Genomic DNA, 20,764 nt, shown 5'->3' with positions numbered 1-20,764 from the left:
AGGACTAGGTTCTTAGACTTCTTAGCGGCCCGAACCTGGGTAAAAATCTGTCGCGTTAATCGTTAGATCCGCTCTTTGCTCTAACTGTCCTCCCTGCCGAATCGTAGAACGGATCCACGTGATCCCATAGGTGTCATTTCACCGACAGCCTGGGGGGCAGGCGCGCCCTGGTGGGTTGTGCACACCCAGGTGCACCCCTCAGGTGACTCTTGGCTCCAGAAATTCTCTTTTATTGTATAAAAAAATCCTCACAAAGTTTCGTTCCATTTCGAGAACTTTTATTTCTGCACAAAAATAACACCATGGTAGTTCTGCTGAAAACAGCGTTAGTCCGGGATTAGTTTCATTCAGATCTTGCAAATTAGAGTCCAAAACAAGAGGAAAAGCATTAGGAAAGGTAGATACGTTGGAGACGTATCAAATCCCCCAAGCTTAAGCCTTTGCTTGCCCTCAAGCAATTCAGTTGATAAACTGAAAGTGAAAAAGAAAAACTTTTATGAACTCTTTTGCTCTTGTTTGCATAAATAAGCTTAAACAACACCCAGGTTTTCAGCCACTATTATAACTAAACATGCCGACAATAACTCTTAAAGATTATATTAACTCATATCAATGACATAATCAGCTAGCGAGCAATAATAAGACATCTTGAATAGCAACACGTTATCAAAACAACCATGATATAATATGACAACAGTGGTATCTCGCTAGCCCTTTCTGAGACCGCAAAACATAAATGCAGAGCACCTCCAAAGTTCAACCAGCGACTAAACATTGTAATTCATGGTAGAAAAGATCCAGTCATGATGCACCCAGCTTTAGCTATACACAATGCATAAGCATGACAGCAGTGCTCTCAGGTTCTGGCGCTTATTTTAGAAGGTGGTGACACAACATAAAAGTAAATAGATAGTCCCTTCGCAGAGGGAAGCACTGATTTGTAGAGGTGTCAGAGCTCAAAATTTTAAAACAGAGGTAAATGATAATTTGAGACATGCACCTTTATTGTTTACTTCACGACCATCAGTTATCAATATCTTCCATGCTAAGCATGCTAGTGGCGGTTCCCCAGCGAAAAGTAAAGGTTTACTCCCCCTCCACCAACAATCACACTCCACGTCTTGTCCGAAACAACGGGTACCGTCCATACCAACAACAGTCCCGGGGGAGTTTTGTTTAATTATTTGCATTTTTTAGTTCGGGACTGGGAATCCCTATTACCGCCCTTTTCTCGTGCGATGGTGAGTGAATAAACACTCAACCTGAGAATAACCCGCTTAGCATGGAAGATACCGACCATATCCTGTCGTTCCATGAACGATCCAAGCACACAAAAAGGATATTTATTTGATGTTTTTAGAGGTGGCACATGCAAATTTACTTAGGACGACAGCGTAATACCGCATATAGGTAGGTATGGTGGACTCATCTGGAATAACTTGGGTTCAAGGTTTTTGATGTACAAGTAGAATTCCCACTTAGTACAGGCGAAGGCTAGCAATTAGGTTGAGAAGCGGCCAGCTAGAGATCAACAACGGTCATGAACATGCATTATGCATAAGTAACATTGGACACTTGCATGAGTAGGATATGAACACCATGAACATAAATATTATCGAGGCTATGTTGGTTTTGATTCAACTACATGTATGAACATGTGCCAAGTCAAGCCACTCGCACATTCAAAGGAGGATACTATATCATCATACTACATCACAATCATTTTAACGCAATGTTGATATCCAAGATAAATCATTATCCACTCCTAGCTACTTATGCATGGCATGAGAAACTATAATCTCTAATTGTCATTGCAAACATGTTTTATCATAATGGGCTGAATCATGGATACCAGGTTAAACATATTTACAAAAATAGAACAAGTCGAGTTCATACCCGTTTCCCTCTACCACGGCCAGTTCATCGAATATCGTCATTATTGCCTTTCAATTGCACGACCGAATGATATGAAAATAATAATAGTGCAAGAGTGTCGTGGACTAAGATGGAATCTGCAAACATTTTATTCGACAAGAGAAGACAAGGTAAAATGGGCTTTTTGTTAGGTAAATAATTATGCATATGAGAGCCACTCAACATTTTCATCGTGGTCTTCTCCTCGGTACGACTCGAATAAAAAAATGAAAAGCAGTTCAGAGAAACACACTGAAATATTTTTGGAGTTTTTGGTTTTCTTGAACAAGCAAATAAAAGGGAAAAGCAAAAACGAGAAAAACTATTTACATGGGAAAGCTCCCAACAAGCAAAAGAAGAACAAGGAAATCTTTTTGGGTTTTTTTAGTACTACAACTAAGCATGCAATGAAAGTAAACTAACCAAAACTAATTTTTGGTTTTTCTAAGGTTTTTCAAACACAAGAAGAAAGCGAGAAAATAAATTTAACATGGATAATACAATGAAAAAGTGTGGACACTGACAACTGGAATGAAATGTGTGAACTTGAATGTAATGTCGATGAGAAACATGTACTCCCCCAAGCTTAGGCTTTTGGCCTAACTTGGTAATCGATCAGAAACCTGGATAGTAGTCTGGGTGCTGAGGAGCGGGCATCCACGGATCCCACTGCTGAGGCTCCTCCTCTGCTGCAGCCTGGTTGTTCTGGTAGGCGATGATATCCGCAGGCATAATCCTATATCCACCCCTCGCAATAGGATCAAACAAAGCAAGAGCAGGCAATGGAATAATATCACGAGTGTTCACACTGAAAACCAGGTTATACGGAATAGGAATGTTAGGATAATCTCGTGCAATAAAATGGTGGTGTTCCATGGCTGCGCGATCTAGGTAAACCTTGGTCAAAGGGTAATCATGAAGGCGTATCTCACCATTAAAGCAGCCAAATGAGTAGCGAAAATACCACCATGTATTTAACCCTTGAAATTATTAATGTGGAGGCGACGCGCCACAATAGCTCCCAAGCTATAAGTGTTGTCACCCTCAAGTGCACGACATAAAACAGCAAGGTCTGGGGCACTGAGTGCACCCACCTTCTCTCTAGCAAGCAAGCATTTTGCAATAAAAAGAGTGAAATAATGAACAGCAGGAAAATGCAAGCCAGCGGCAGTGATACCCGACACCCCTCTCTCATCTCCTACTGTCAAGGTACGATAAAAGGCCTCAAACTCTGCCGGCCTAGGCTCTACCAAACCACCATCAGAAGGAAGCAAGCATATTTCACAGAACTCAGTAAGCGGTATCTGACGAAACTCAGCGTATAAATTAAACTGCACCTCAGGAGGATTATTCCTAGGAAGGAAATTAAAACTTTGAACAAACTTGTTTGTGAGGATATGATACTGTTCACATTCAGCTGCGATGAAGTCGGTGAGGCCGGCATTAGCAGCATATTGTGTAAACTCTTGAAGAATTCCAGCCTCTTCCATGAACGGGATATGCGGCCATTCGCACGGCCGTACTTCCACCAACCTCCGGGGATGGAGATCACTGTCATACAACTACCCAATAACTCCTTTGGAGTTCTTCTTGGAAGCAAACTTCCTAAAGATGTTCATCCTTTTCCTATGAACAAAAATTCTGAAATTTTTAGTCCACAAATTTTTCTCGTCAAAACTTCACAAAATTGGTAGCAACTACTCATAGGGATACATAAAGGCCATTGCAAGCATTCAAACTACTTAGAACTCTAAGAACTCAACATGCAAGCTCATTCACAGCAGCACCAAGAGTAGCTAATTATTCAAAATATAAACCACTAAAACAAAAACTAATTGGACAAACAATGGAGTCACATACCAAGCAACAATCCAATGAAAAATTTCAGAAATGGAGCTTCGAGCAAAGAGATCGAAATCCGCGGGTTTGAGAGCAAGAACACGGGAGAGAGAGCAATGGTGAATTTTTCTGGAGGTAGGTGATGATGTGGTGTGAAGAGATAGGTGACTGGGCCCACATGGGGACCACAACCCACCAGGGCGCGCCTGGGGGTCCTGGCGGGCCCAGGTGGGTTGTGCCCACTGTTGGGGATCGTAGCAGAAATTTAAAATTTTCTACGCATCACCAAGATCAATCTATGGAGTTTACTAGCAACGAGAGAGATGAGTGCATCTACATACCCTTGTAGATCGCGAGCGGAAGCGTTCAAGAGAACGGGGTTGATGGAGTCGTACTCGTCGTGATCCAAATCACCGATGATCCTAGTGCCGAACAGACGGCACCTCCGCATTCAACACACGTACGGTTGGGAGAGACGTCTCCTCCTTCTTGATCCAGCAAGGGGGAAGGAGAGGTTGATGGAGATCCAGCAGCACGACGGCGTGGTGGTGGAAGCAGCGGGGATCTCGGCAGGGCTTCGCCAAGCTCAGCGAGAGGGAGAGGTGTTACGGGGGGGCAGGGAGGCGCCAGGGGCTTGGGTGCACAGCCCTCCCTCCCCCCCTTTATATAGGGGCCCTGGGGGGGCGCCGGCCCCTGGAGATCCCATCTCAAGGGGGGGCGGCGGCCAAGGGGGGGACTTGCCCCCCAAGTCAGGTGGGGCGCCCCCCACCCCCAGGGTTTCCAACCCTAGGCGTAGGTGGAGGCCCATGGGGGGCGCACCATCCCACCAGGGGCTGGTTCCCTTCCCACTTCAGCCCATGGGGCCCTCCGGGATAGGTGGCCCCACCCGGTGGACCCCCGGGACCCTTCCGGTGGTCCCGGTACAATACCAGTGACCCCCGAAACTTTCCCAGTGGCCGAAACTGGACTTCCTATATACAAATCTTTACCTCCGGACCATTCCGGAACTCCTCGTGATGTCCAGGATCTCATCCGGGACTTCGAAGAACTTTCGGGTTACCGCATACTAATATCTCTACAACCCTAGCATCACCGAACCTTAAGTGTGTAGACCCTACGGGTTCGGGAGACACGCAGACATGACCGAGACGACTCTCCGGTCAATAACCAACAGCGGGATCTGGATACCCATGTTGGCTCCCACATGCTCCTCGATGATCTCATCGGATGAACCACGATGTCGAGGATTCAAGTAATCCCGTATACAATTCCCTTTGTCAATCGGTACGTTACTTGCCCGAGATTCGATCGTCGGTATCCCAATACCTCGTTCAATCTCGTTACCGGCAAGTCACTTTACTCGTTCCGTAATGCATGATCCCGTGACTAACTACTTAGTCACATTGAGCTCATTATGATGATGCAATACCGAGTGGGCCCAGTGATACCTCTCCGTCATACGGAGTGACAAATCCCAGTCTCGATCCGAGCCAACCCAACAGACACTTTCGGAGATACCTGTAGTGCACCTTTATAGCCACCCAGTTACGTTGTGACGTTTGGCACACCCAAAGCATTCCTACGGTATCCGGGAGTTGCACGATCTCATGGTCTAAGGAAATGATACTTGACATTAGAAAAGCCTCAGCAAACGAACTACACGATCTAGTGCTATGCTTAGGATTGGGTCTTGTCCATCACATCATTCTCCTAATGATGTGATCCTGTTATCAATGACATCCAATGTCCATGGTCAGGAAACCGTAACCATCTATTGATCAACGAGCTAGTCAACTAGAGGCTCACTAGGGACATGTTATGGTCTATGTGTTCACACATGTATTACGATTTCCGGATAACACAATTATAGCATGAACAATAGACAATTATCATGAACAAGGAAATATAATAATAACCATTTTATTATTGCCTCTAGGGCATATTTCCAACAGCCTCCCACTTGCACTAGAGTCAATAATCTAGTTACATTGTGATGAATTGTACACCGATAGAGTTCTGGTGTTGATCATGTTTTGCCCGTGGAAGAGGTTTAGTCAACGGATCTGCGACATTCAAATCCATATGTACTTTACAAATATCTATATCTCCATTTTGAACATTTTCACGAATGGAGTTGAAGCGACGCTTGATGTGCCTGGTCTTCTTCTGAAACCTGGGCTCCTTGGCAAGGGAAATAGCTCCAGTGTTGTCACAAAAGAGAGTCATCGGCCCCGATGCATTGGGAATAACTCCTAGATCGGCAATGAACTCCTTCATCCAGATTGCTTCATGTGCTGCCTCCAAGGCTGCCATGTACTTCGCTTCACATGTAGATCCCGCCACGACGCTTTGCTTGCAACTGCACCAGCTGACTGCCCCACCATTCAAAATATACACGTATCCGGTTTGTGACTTAGAGTCATCCAGATCTGTGTCGAAGCTAGCATCGACGTAACCCTTTACGACGAGCTCTTCGTCACCTCCATAAACGAGAAACATATCCTTAGTCCTTTTCAGGTACTTCAGGATGTTCTTGACCGCTATGGCCGAGGCATAGGGGACGACACTCATCTTTTCTCTATCTTCTGCCGTGGTCGGGCATTGAGCCGTGCTCAATCTCACACCTTGCAATACAGGCAAGAACCCCTTCTTGGACTGATCCATATTGAACTTCTTCAATATCTTGTCAAGGTATGTGCTTTGTGAAAGACCTATGAGGCATCTTGATCTATCTCTATAGATCTTGATGCCTAATATGTAAGCAGCTTCTCCAAGGTCCTTCATTGAAAAACACTTATTTAAGTAGGCCTTTATACTTTCCAAGAATTCTATATCATTTCCCATCAATAGTATGGCATCCACATATAATATGAGAAATGCTACAGAGCTCCCACTCACTTTCTTGTAAACACAGGCTTCTCCATAAGTCTGTGTAAACCCAAACGCTTTGGTCATCTCATCAAAGCGAATGTTCCAACTCCGAGATGCCTGCACCAGCCCATAGATTGAGTGCTGGAGCTTGCATACTTTGTCAGCATTCTTAGGATCGACAAAACTGTAACGCCCCGAGACCGACGCTCCGATTGCCTTCCTTGTTTGGCGAGTCAGCTGTGTTTTATTTGTGTGTTGCATTCATCATCGCATCATTTGCATTGCATAGGCACTTCGTTGCCGTCATGTTTTAAAAATTTGCATTCGTTCGTAGTTGCCGCGTTCCCCCCTTGTCTTCGTTGACCATTCCGAGACCAACCGTGTTTTCAGTTCCCTCTGATCAAACCAACTAACCTCTCTCGTCAACCACCGAACCCCTCCTTGCGCAATGCATAGACCCCTCTCGCACGTCCGGAACTTCCACGAACCCGACCCGGGTTGTTGTCACCGTTGGATTCGGATCATCCCCAAACATCTACAAAACATCACCGTTTTCTTTGTTGGACTCTCCACAGCCTTTTTCTCGACCGTTTAATTTTGATCGGAGGGTCCGTTTTGCCTTAAGCTAGTCCACCTAGCTATTTAAACAGCCTAACCCTAGTTTTTAGGAGGCTTGTCCCATCCATCCTTTCTCTGCCGCCGCCACTCCCTCCATCCTCCTCTTCCTCGGGATCTCCCCCGCTCCAGATCAGCAGCCACCACCTTCCCCTCCTCGAAGTTGCGACCGATCCAACCAGGAGCAGCGCTCGATCCCCCTCCTGCTCTACCTAGCGCACACGATCCAAGGAGAGGAAATTCTCCTCGCGCTCCCAAAGGGGAGTTTCTTCTGGAGCCCCTCCTGTACGCTCCCTCTGCTCGGCCCCGTCGTCGTTCCTCCGCCGCCGACAAGCTCCGGAGCGCCGACACCCGCAGCCGCAGTCCTCGCGTCTCCATCCAGCAGCCATCGTCGTCGCCTTGCTCAGTTCATCGCCCGCAATGGCGCAGCCGCCCCGCTCCCCTTCTCCACCGGAGCTCCCTCCGCCATCGAGCATCACCAGCAGATGAGACCCGCGCCGGTGCTGCCTCTTCTCGCTCGCCGGTCAAGGATCCGGTCGTCCCCCGCCTTCCCTGCTGTCCCTCGCCGACGCCAAGCCATGGCCGCGCCCCAAGCTTCTGCTGCAGCCGCCGCAAGAGATGCAGCGCCATCCCCGCCTCCTCTGACTTGCGCTCGTCCGCGTCGACGCCGGCAGGTGCAGGTCCTGCCTCAAGCGTCCTCTGCTGCTGCCTCCTCATCGTCGTCGGGATCTTCCCCGCGCCGCCGCTTCGTCGGAGAGACCACGCCGAGGCCCTCCTCTTCTTCTGATCTGGCGCCGTCCCAGGAACTCGCCGCCAGATCCGGTCGCCCTCTACTTCTCCGCCTCGCGCCCCTGCTTCCATCTCCATCGCCGCCGGCTGCATCGAGCAGCAACGAGCAGGTCGCTCGTCCCGCGCCCGCTCGCGTTGACCGCGCCTGGGCCAGCGGCCTCCAAGACCCAGCTCCTGCCAGATCCGGCCTGCCCGGCCTCCTCCCCACCAGCTGGGCCGAAGCCCATGGTGAGCAGCGCCCAGCCCCTCTCCTGTGCATGTTGGGCCAGCAAGTTTCGGCCCGTAGTGTTTTTTTTGCTGCGGTGATTTTCGCATTTATCCAGGAGATTACAGATTTACAGAAAAACCCCAAAACTTCATGCATTTAATAACCCCACAACCGTGCATCGGATTAAAACAAACTAAATATGTAAAATGCTTAGAATTTTGTGTAGTTTAATAATATGCCACTTTCACCCATGTTAAAAAATGTTTAAATTGCTGTTTGCATTAATTTGCATAAATGCCATGTTGAAATGATTTATTTCATAACTAATTAACCGTAACTCCAATTTAAATGTTCTTTATATGTAAATGGGGTAGGAAAATGCCTAATTTAACTTGGTGCACTTTCTTTTGCTGTTTCACATCATTAAAATATGGTTTTAGGCAGAACAGTACCAAATCTAAATTATGGACATGAGGATTTTCCGGAAATTGTTGTTTGTTGTTCCGGCCTCATTTAAATTGCCTAAAATGTGTAGTTTACTTATGTCCCACCTCTTGCCATGTTAATCAACATTTAATATTGTTGGGTACATAAATGAGAGAGAACTAAATAATTGATGAGGTGTTTCATCAATATGCAACTCGTTGCATATTGAGCTCCACTTAATTTGTAGTGTTGTTTGTGCATTTTGCCATGCCATGCCTCATTAAACCGGACATGCATCATACTTGATTGTGCATCATGCCATGCTTATGTGGTGGTTGTTTACTATGTTGTTTGTTTATTTCTGGGTTGCTTCTCTCATTAGCTTCGGTTTCGTTCCGGAGTTGTGAGGATTCGTTCGTCTACGTCCGCTTGTCTTCTTCATGGACTCGTTCTTCTTCCTAGCGGGATCTCAGGCAAGATGACCATACCCTCGAAATCACTTCTATCCTTGCTTGCTAGTTGTCCGTTCTATTGCCATGCCGCGCTACCTACCACTTGCTATATCATGCCTCCCTTATTGCCATGTCAGCCTCTAACCTTTTCACCCTTCCTAGCAAACCGTTGATTGGCTATGTTACCGCTTTTGCTCAGCCCCTTCTTATAGCGTTGCTAGTTGCAGGTGAAGATTAAGTTTGTTCCTTGTTGGACCATGGATTTTATGAACTCTGTTGGGATATCACAATATCTCTTATTTACTTAATGCATCTCTATATCTTGGTAAAGGGTGGAAGGCTCGGCCTTATGCCTGGTGTTTTGTTCCACTCTTGCCGCCCTAGTTTCCGTCATACCGGTGTTATGTTCCTTGATTTTTGCGTTCCTTACGCGGTTGGGTGATTTATGGGACCCCCTTGATAGTTCGCTTTGAATAAAACTCCTCCAGCAAGGCCCAACCTTGGTTTTACCATTTGCCTACCTAAGCCTTTTTCCCTTGGGTTCTGCAGACTCAAGGGTCATCTTTATTTACCCCCCAGGCCAGTTCTCCTTCGAGTGCTGGTCCAAACCGAGCGATGTCCGGCGCCCCCTGGGCAACCAGGGTCTATGCCAACCCGACGTCTTGCTCATCCGGTGTGCCCTGAGAACAGGATATGTGCAGCTCCTATCGAGATTTGTCGGCACATCCGGGCGGCTTTGCTGGTCTTGTTTTCCCATTGTCGAAATGTCTTGTAAACTGGGATTCCGAGACTGATCGGGTCTTCCTGGGAGAAGGTTTATCCTTCGTTGACCGGGAGAGCTTATGATGGGCTAAGTTGGGACACCCCTGCAGGGTATTATCTTTCGAAAGCCGTGCCCGCGGTTATGTGGCAGATGGGAATTTGTTAATATCCGGTTGTAGAGTACTTGACACTTGACCTTAATTAAAACGCATCAACCGCGTGTGTAGCCGTGATGGTCTCTTCTTTGGCGGAGTCCGGGAAGTGAACACGGTTTCGGGTTATGTTTGACGTAAGTAGGAGTTCAGGATCACTTCTTGATCATTGCTAGATCACGACCATTCCGTTGCTTCTCTTCTCGCTCTCATTTGCGTATGTTAGCCACCATATATGCTTAGTGCTTGCTGCAGCTCCACCTCATTACACCATCCTTTCCTTTAAGCTTAAATAGTCTTGATCTCGCGGGTGTGAGATTGCTGAGTCCTCATGACTCACAGATACTTCCAAAACAGTTGCAGGTGCCGATGATGCCAGTGCAGGTGACGCAACCGAGCTCAAGTGGGAGCTTGATGAATATCTAGTTCGTTGTGTTGTTTCGTTTCCTGTTGATCCGTAGTGGAGCCCAGTTGGGACGATCAGGGATCTAGCAGTTGGGTTGTCTTCTTTTATTTTGGTTCCGTAGTCGGACCTATGTGTGTATCTTGAATGATGTATGATTTTATTATGTATTGTGTGAAGTGGCGATTGTAAGCCAACTCTTTATCCCATTCTTCTTCATTACATGGGATTGTGTGAAGATGACCCTTCTTGCGACTAAACCACAATGTGGTTATGCCTCTAAGTCGTGCCTCGACACGTGGGAGATATAGCCGCATCGTGGGTGTTACAAGTTGGTATCAGAGCCATCCCTGACTTAGGAGCCCCCTGCTTGATTGAATCGCTGACGTTGTTGAGTCTAGAACAAAAAATGTTTTGAGTCTTAGGATTATATATATCGGGGAGTAGGATTCTTTTTACTCCTCAGTCCCTTCGTCGCTCTGGTGAGGTCTCCTGACGTAGAAGTTTTGACTTTTCTATCCTCAAATTTCACTAATTTTTTTTTAGGATCACGCGGGTATCTTGGAATCGTTCCGATGGTTTTGTGATGAGAACATTGTTCTTGGTGCCTCCTGACATTTAGGGGTTGTGGCAGTGTCCCGGGGAGTTGAGCTCTGAGGTGTTGTCGTCACAATTTTATCGTTGCAGTTCTGGAATACCTGAGTTTCGCTGACATCGAAATCTCTTTTATGCAGTTGTTGGTGAGATCACCTCGACGCCACCCAGTACTGGGGCGGGAGTTCGGGAGTATTGCCATAACTAGTATAACGGATGCTTTTCGAAGGTTGAGGTAAACGATTTCCGGAGTTTTCTTGGTTATGTGTTGACGGATGGATACAGCTGGATCTAGGTATTGTTAGTTTGGGTGATATATTTTGTGTCCCCTGTATCCCCAACACCTGATTGCATAACCAGAAAGTTTCGGGAGTTTATAAGTGGGAATTCAAGTAGCTCTTAGGATATCTTTCCGACAGACGCATGATATGAGATTGGGGTTCGACGTCTAGTGGTCCGCCTGTACACGGTTGGTTTTACAGTGGTCTCGTAGTGTCTTAAAGAGTCCTTGGCTATGCCGACTCAGGGACGCTTCGTATGTCATGTGCACTGCCTTGTACATGATGGTGCTGTACGATCGAGCCCGTGTGGGCCCCACCACAAAAACTTCGGACGGAATCTCTATCATATGTTTGTTCCGGCTTATTCCGCAAGCCAAATCCTTTGTTTTTGTTTTGTGGTATTCGAGTTGCTTCAATGCCAAGTGTGGATCCATACCTTTCCTTAACGATGTTCTCATATTTCTATGTGGTTGCTAATCCTTCCGATCATCGAGGTTGTCATATTAATTCTTTTCAGCCGGTGTGCTTCTCTTCAAGTGGATCCCATCATTCTCCCCATTCGGAAGATCAATAATAAGTTTTCTCAACGTTGTTTGTTTCATCTGCCCCAAATTGCCTTTGTTTTCCTGCCCTCCCACCCTCTTTTTTCAAGGACTCAGATTTCTTAACCAAGTATCCATTTTATTCATGTGAAGTTCCTTCATTCTTTTCAATCAATGTTCTTACCCGGTGGTTCTCATGAAAATGGTCTTCAAATTTATCATTCTTCACTCTTTTTCTTCTACGGTGGACTAAATTTGAGCCTTCAATGTTGGTCACTTTCCTTTCCTTGTTTCAAATGTTTTCTCATGCCGGTGTACCTCTTAATCATCCACTTCTCGCCATTCATTTGTTCTGGAGTGCCGAAGATATCTCAGAAGATTTGTGTCTCCATTATCAATCTGTTCAAGCTATTTCGAGGTTGTTATCACATTCAAGCCATTTAATTCAACCCGTGCAATCTCCTTTTCAAGTAATCATTTCAACGGTGTTTCTTTTGAGTGGGCCCTAACCCACAGGTCTTATCCCAGGATCTTACCTGACTCTTCTAATTTTCCCGGAGCTATTTCCAAATTCATTTCAAAGTTTGACGTAAGAATGAGTCATCATCAGTCAAATGTCTTTCTCCAAGATATTCCAAATTCTTATCATCGTTGGTTCAACCTTTCTAATTTTCATCCCGGAGTATCTCAACAATTCATGGTGGTGTTTCTCGTCGTCTTTCTCAACATTTGAAGACCGAAGAAGGATTTCTCCTAAATCTTGGTCCGTTCTCTTGAAGATTCATGGTTCTAGCTTGATGCCATCCTCTCATAATTGTTTTTGATTGTGAGAATTCTTTTCACCCATCCGGAGCATTTCAGGAGTCTTTTCAGTTTGATTCTCCGAAGGCCATCATTTCAGAAGATTTATTCGTTTTCAACATTCAGCTCTTATTCTCCAAATCTTACCGGTGCATCGTCCAAGTATCCTCTAATCAGTTCACGATCTCTTCGTTCTCATGTATCTAAATCCCCTCAAGTATTTTCATTCGTTTTTCCAATTCTTCCCTGTGAATTGCACCTTTGCTTCTTTCTTTTCCAATTCTTACGGTGATTCGTTCTCTTTTCTTCATTCATTTTAAATTCTTACGGTGGTTCGTTCAAGATTCCTTTTCCTATGTCCGCATATTAATTTATTCGTTGTTTCAATCCTACCGGTGGTTCGATGAAGACCTTCCCAAGTTTGCGCAATATCTATCTTAATCCTTTCTACGACAATAAGTAGTATGCAAAAATCCATTGCTTGTCATCAATCTAAATTGGTGAAGGATACGCGTAATGTAATTCTTATTCTTGTTTCCTCCAAGTGATTAATTCCTTCTTCCGGAGTTCGTTCATGTTATCAAATTTTCGGCTCCAAGTTGTTCATCTTTTCTTTCTGGAGCTCCAAGTTATTTCAATTATATCATTTCAAAGCTCCATCTAAATCATTGCAAGGTTTCTCCCGGAGTTCTTTTCAATTTTCCCTTTCGTTTGATCATTCTTTTATTACCGGAGTTCTTCATGGAGGCTCTACATCGTGGTTCGTTAAAGAGTTAATTCATTTTTAAGTGTTCATCAAGATTTTGTTGGAGGAGCTCAAGCATTCTTCATCTTGAATTCCGAAGTGCAATTCTTTCTCTCTGATCTTTTGAGGTGGTGTTATGTCCTTCTTGACAATTTCCATCCATGTTCCATGTTTCACATGTTGTCAAGAATGAGATATTTTAAATCCACCAATCTCTTTGTTGGATTTGTCTTGTGTCATGTTTCACCTAAAGCCTTCCCTAAGGAATGTTCCTATTATGGTGCTTATCAATGATCCAAGTTTTCTCCTATCCTCTCGGCGAGAGAAGTTTTCATCTCCTTGTTGATATCAATCCAATCATTTGTTTCCGTTAGTGGCGGGTTGTCACCTCATAATTTTGAGAAGTTTTCCATAAGCCCACTACAAGGTTATTCTTTTTGTTGTTGGTTTTTCCCAACAACTCCGTTATAACCTTCTTGGAAGGATGCTTTCCAAGCTCATTTTTGGCGGAAGTTGTCATTTTCTTCTCCATTCTTATTTCAAGGATCTATCTTCTATTATTTATTTCTTCCGGAGGCATCGTGATGTTCCTCTCTTCACTCATCTTCTCGGTTTGTGAGGACCGTGTTCTTTTCGTGCTTATCCATTTCCAACCGGAGTGTCGTGCCCTCTTTTCAAGTTCTTCCCATTCTGTCAAGTTTTGCCTCCCTTCTCAACCGGAGTGCTGTCTAAAATATTTCTTACCCCTTGTGCCACTCTTTCATTAGTTCTGGAGGCTATGTATTGTTAATTTCTTCGAGTATCCTCTCATCTTGTCAAGATCATGTTCAATTCCTTCCATTTATAGTCGGAGTGCTGCCCAAATTATATCATTCTTATTCCTTATTTATCTTGTTTTAACCGGAGTGTTGTGTCATCTCCTCAATTTCTTTGCATCTTATCTAGATTTTTTTCCTTCTCTTTTTCAACCGGTGCGCTGTCATAATTATGTCATTCTTGTTCCTTGTTTCTCTTTTCTACCGGTGTGCTTTCATATTAATTTGGATCCGTTAAGCTCTTGTTTCATGTCCTTCAACCTACAAGGTTCTTGTATTGTTCCTTGTTCCTCTTTCCTAACGGATTGTTTTCAACTTTGTTCCTCTTCGTTGTATTATTTTCTCGAAATTGTTCAACTTCCAAGGTTCTTTGGTTTCACTCGTTTGTCAATAAGCAATTTGTTTTACCTCTTCCCCTTCCGTTTCTCTCCGGCGCCATCCTAGATCTCGGGATGAGATCCTCTTGTAGTGGTGGAGTGTTGTAACGCCCCGAGACCGACGCTCCGATTGCCTTCCTTGTTTGGCGAGTCAGCTGTGTTTTATTTGTGTGTTGCATTCATCATCGCATCATTTGCATTGCATCGGCACTTCGTTGCCGTCATGTTTTAAACATTTGCATTCGTTCGTAGTTGCCGCGTTCCCCCCTTGTCTTCGTTGACCGTTACGAGACCAACCGTGTTTTCGGTTCCCTCTGGTCAAACCAACTAACCTCTCTCGTCAACCACCGAACCCCTCCTTGCGCAGTGCATAGACCCCTCTCGCGCGTCCGGAACTTCCCCGAACCCGAACCGGGTTGTTGTCACCGTTGGATTCGGATCATCCCCAAACATCTACAAAACATCACCATTTTCTTTGTTGGACTCTCCACAGCCTTTTTCTCGACCGTTTAATTTTGATCGGAGGGTCCGTTTTGCCTTAAGCTAGTCCACCTAGCTATTTAAACAGCCTAACCCTAGTTTTTAGGAGGCTTGTCCCATCCATCCTTTCTCTGCCGCTGCCACTCCCTCCATCCTCCTCTTCCTCGGGATCTCCCCCACTCCAGATCAGCAGCCACCACCTTCCCCTCCTCGAAGTTGCGACCGATCCAACCAGGAGCAGCGCTCGATCCCCCTCCTGCTCTGCCTAGCGCACACGATCCAAGGAGAGGAAATTCTCCTCGCGCTCCCGAAGGGGAGTTTCTTCTGGAGCCCCTCCTGTACGCTCCCTCTGCTCGGCCCCGTCGTCGTTCCTCCGCCACCGACAAGCTCCGGAGCGCCGACATCCGCAGCCGCAGTCCTCGCGTCTCCATCCAGCAGCCATCGTCGTCGCCTTCCTCAGTTCGTCACCCGCAATGGCGCAGCCGCCCCGCTCCCCTTCTCCACCGGAGCTCCCTCCGCCATCGAGCATCACCAACAGATGAGACCCGCGCCGGTGCTGCCTCTTCTCGCTCGCCGGTCAAGGATCCGGTCGTCCCCCGCCTTCCCAGCCGTCCCTCGCCGACGCCAAGCCATGGCCGCGCCCCAAGCTTCTGCTGTAGCCGCCCCAAGAGACACAGCGCCATCCCCGCCTCCTCTGACTTGCGCTCGTCCGCGTCGACGCCGGCAGGTGCCGGTCCTGCCTGAAGCGTCCTCTGCTACTGCCTCCTCATCATTGTCGGGATCTTCCCCGCGCTGCCGCTTCGTCGGAGAGACCACGTCGAGGCCCTCCTCTTCTTCTGATCTGGCGCCGTCCCAGGAGCTCGCCGCCAGATCCGGTCGCCCTCTACTTCTCCGCCTCGCGCCCCTGCTTCCATCTCAGTCGCCGAGTGCTGCATCGAGCAGCAACGAGCAGGTCGCTCGTCCCGCGCCCGCTCGCGTTGACCGCGCCTCTAGCGCCTGGGCCAGCGGCCTCCAAGACCCAGCTCCTGCCAGATCCGGCCTGCCCGGCCTCCTCCCCACCAGCTGGGCCGAAGCCCATGGTGAGCAGGACCCAGCCCCTCTCCTGTGCATGTTGGGCCAGCAAGTTTCGGCCCGTAGTCTTTTTTTTCTGTTGCGGTGATTTTCGCATTTATCCAGGAGATTACAAATTTACAGAAAAACCCCAAAACTTCATGCATTTAATAACCCCACAACCGTGCATCGGATTAAAACAAACTAAATATGTAAAATGCTTAGAATTTTGTGTAGTTTAATAATATGCCAGTTTTACCCATGTTAAAAAATGTTTAAATTGTTGTTTGCATTAATTTGCATAAATGCCATGTTGAAATGATTTATTTCATAACTAATTAACCGTAACTCCAATTTAAATGTTCTTTATATGTAAATGGGGTAAGAAAATGCCTAGTTTAACTTGGTGCACTTTATTTTGCTGTTTAACATCATTAAAATATGGTTTTAGGCAGAACAGTACCAAATCTAAATTATGGACATGAGGATTTTCCGGAAATTGTTGTTTGTTGTTCCGGCCTCATTTAAATTGTCTAAAATGTGTAGTTTACTTATGTCTCACCTCTTGCCATGTTAATAAACATTTAATATTGTTGGGTACCTAAATGAGAGAGAACTAAATAATTGATGTGGTGTTTCGTCAATATGCAACTCGTTGCATATTGAGCTCCACTTAATTTGTACTGTTGTTTGTGCATTTTGCCATGCCATGCCTCATTAAACCGGACATGCATCATACCTGATTGTGCATCATGCCATGCTTATGTGGTGGTTGTTTACTATGTTGTCTGTTTATTTCCGGGTTGCTTCTCTCCTTAGCTTCGGTTTCGTTCCGGAGTTGTGAGGATTCGTTCGTCTATGTCCGCTTGTCTTCTTCATGGACTCGTTCTTCTTCCTAGCGGGATCTCAGGCAAGATGACCATACCCTCGAAATCACTTCTATCTTTCCTTGCTAGTTGTCCGTTCTATTGCCATGTCGCGCTACCTACCACTTGCTATATCATGCCTCCCTTATTGCCATGTCAGCCTCTAACCTTTTCACCCTTCCTAGCAAACCGTTGCTTGGCTATGTTACCGCTTTTGCTCAGCCCCTTCTTATAGTGTTGCTAGTTGCAGGTGAAGATTAAGTTTGTTCCTTGTTGGACCATGGATTTTATGAACTCTGTTGGGATATCACAATATCTCTTATTTAATTAATGCATCTCTATATCTTGGTAAAGGGTGGAAGGCTCGGCCTTATGCCTGGTGTTTTGTTCCACTCTTGCCGCCCTAGTTTCCGTCATACCGGTGTTATGTTCCTTGATTTTTGCGTTCCTTACGCGGTTGGGTGATTTATGGGACCCCCTTGATAGTTCGCTTTGAATAAAACTCCTCCAGCAAGGCCCAACCTTGGTTTTACCATTCGCCTACCTAAGCCTTTTTCCCTTGGGTTCTGCAGACTCAAGGGTCATCTTTATTTACCCCCTGGGCCGGTTCTCCTTCGAGTGCTGGTCCAAACCGAGCGATGTCCGGCGCCCCCTGGGCAACCAGGGTCTATGCCAACCCGATGTCTTGCTCATCCGGTGTGCCCTGAGAACGAGATATGTGCAGCTCCTATCGGGATTTGTCGGCACATCCGGGCGGCTTTGCTGGTCTTGTTTTACCATTGTCGAAATGTCTTGTAAACCGGGATTCCGAGACTGATCTGGTCTTCCTGGGAGAAGGTTTATCCTTCGTTGACCGTGAGAGCTTATGATGGGCTAAGTTGGGACACCCCTGCAGGGTATTATCCTTCGAAAGCCGTGCCCGCGGTTATGTGGCAGATGGGAATTTGTTAATATCCGGTTGTAGAGTACTTGACACTTGACCTTAATTAAAACGCATCAACCGCGTGTGTAGCCGTGATGGTCTCTTCTCGGCGGAGTCCGGGAAGTGAACACGGTTTCGGGTTATGTTTGACGTAAGTAGGAGTTCAGGATCACTTCTTGATCATTGCTAGATCACGACCGTTCCGTTGCTTCTCTTCTCGCTCTCATTTGCGTATGTTAGCCACCATATATGCTTAGTGCTTGCTGCAGCTCCACCTCATTACACCATCCTTTCCTTTAAGCTTAAATAGTCTTGATCTCGCGGGTGTGAGATTGCTGAGTCCTCGTGACTCACAGATACTTCCAAAACAGTTGCAGGTGCCGATGATGCCAGTGCAGGTGACGCAACCGAGCTCAAGTGGGAGCTCGATGAATATCTAGTTCGTTGTGTTGTTTCGTTTCCTGTTTATCTGTAGTGGAGCCCAGTTGGGACGATCAGGGATCTAGCAGTTGGGTTGTCGTCTTTTATTTTGGTTCCGTAGTCGGACCTATGTGTGTATCTTGAATGATGTATGATTTTATTATGTATTGTGTGAAGTGGCGATTGTAAGCCAACTCTTTATCCCATTCTTGTTCATTACATGGGATTGTGTGAAGATGACCCTTCTTGCGACTAAACCACAATGCGGTTATGCCTCTAAGTCGTGCCTCGACACGTGGGAAATATAGCCGCATCGTGGGTGTTACAAAAACCTTCCGGCTGCATCATATACAATTCTTCCTTAAGGAAGCCGTTAAGGAATGCCGTTTTGACGTCCATTTGCCATATCTCATAATCGTAGAATGCGGCAATTGCTAACATGATTCAGACGGACTTCAGCTTCGCTACGGGTGAGAAGGTCTCATCGTAGTCAACACCTTGAACTTGTCGATAACCCTTAGCGACAAGTCGAGCTTTATAGATGGTAACATTTCCATCCGCGTCCGTCTTCTTCTTAAGGATCCATTTATTTTCTATCGCTTGCCGATCATCGGGCAAGTCTGTCAAAGTCCACACTTTGTTTTCATACATGGATCCTATCTCGGATTGCATGGCTTCAAGCCATTTGTTGGAATCTGGACCCCCCATTGCTTCTTCATAGTTCGAAGGTTCACCGTTGTCCAACAACATGATTTCCAGGACAGGGTTGCCGTACCACTCTGGTGCGGAACGTGTCCTTGTGGACCTACGAAGTTCAGTGGTAACTTGATCATGATCGTCATCATTAACTTCCTCTCTAGTCGGTGCAGGCACCACAGAAACATTTTCTTGTGCTGCGCTACTTTCCGGTTCGAGAGGGGTCATCTCATCAAGTTCCACTTTCCTCCCACTTACTTCTTTCGAGAGAAACTCTTTCTCCAGAAAGGACCCATTCTTGGCAATGAAGATCTTGCCTTTGGATCTGAGGTAGAAGGTATACCCAATGGTTTCCTTAGGGTATCCTATGAAGACGCATTTTTCCGACTTGGGTTCGAGCTTTTCAGGTTGAAGTTTCTTGACATAAGCATCGCATCCCCAAACTTTAAGAAACGACAGCTTAGGTTTCTTTCCAAACCATAATTCATACGGCGTCGTATCAACGGATTTCGACGGAGCCCTATTTAAAGTGAATGCGGCAGTCTCTAAAGCATAACCCCATAATGATAGCGGTAGATCGGTAAGAGACATCATAGATCGCACCATATCCAATAGAGTGCGATTACGACGTTCGGACACACCATTACGCTGAGGTGTTCCAGGCGGCGTGAGTTGTGAAACAATTCCACATTTCCTTAAGTGTGTGCCAAATTCGTGACTCAAATATTCCCCTCCACGATCTGATCGTAAGAACTCTATTTTCCTATCACGTTGATTCTCAACCTCACTCTGAAATTCCCTGAACTTTTCAAAGGTCTCAGACTTGTGTTTCATTAAGTAGACATACCCATATCTACTCAAGTCATCAGTGAGGGTGAGAACATAACGATAGCCACCGCGAGCCTCAACGCTCATTGGACCGCACACATCAGTATGTATGATTTCCAATAAGTTGGTTGCTCGCTCCATTGTTCCGGAGAACGGAGTCTTGGTCATTTTGCCCATGAGGCATGGTTCGCACGTGTCAAATGATTCATAATCAAGAGACTCCAAAAGTCCATCTGCATGGAGTTTCTTCATGCGTTTGACACCAATGTGACCAAGGCGGCAGTGCCACAAGTATGTGGGACTATCATTATCAACCCTACATTTCTTGGCATTCACACTATGAATATGTGTAACGTCACGTTCGAGATTCATTAAGAATAAACCATTGACCAGCGAGGCATGACCATAAAACATATCTCTCATATAAATAGAACAACCATTATTCTCGAATTTAAATGAGTAGCCATCTCGCATTAAACGAGATCCAGATACAATGTTCATGCTCAAAGCTGGCACTAAATAACAATTATTGAGGTTTAAAACTAATCCCGTAGGTAAATGTAGAGGTAGCGTGCCGACGGCGATCACATCGACCTTGGAACCATTCCCGACGCGCATCGTCACCTCGTCCTTCGCCAGTCTCCGCTTATTTCGCAGCTCCTGCTTTGAGTTACAAATATGAGCAACCGCACCGGTATCAAATACCCAGGAGCTACTACGAGCGCTGGTTAGGTACACATCAATAACATGTATATCACATATACCTTTGGTATTGCCGGCCTTCTTATCCGCTAAGTACTTGGGGCAGTTCTGCTTCCAGTGACCGTTTCCCTTGCAATAAAAGCACTCAGTCTCAGGCTTAGGTCCATTCTTTGTCTTCTTCCCGGCAGCTTGCTTACCGGGCGCGGCAACTCCC

The sequence above is a fragment of the Aegilops tauschii genome, chromosome 1, assembly GCF_002575655.3.
Source record: "Aegilops tauschii subsp. strangulata cultivar AL8/78 chromosome 1, Aet v6.0, whole genome shotgun sequence".
NCBI classification, from domain to species: domain Eukaryota; kingdom Viridiplantae; phylum Streptophyta; class Magnoliopsida; order Poales; family Poaceae; genus Aegilops; species Aegilops tauschii.
The sequence above is the reverse complement of the archived record's forward strand: the minus strand, read 5'-3'. Positions refer to the sequence as shown.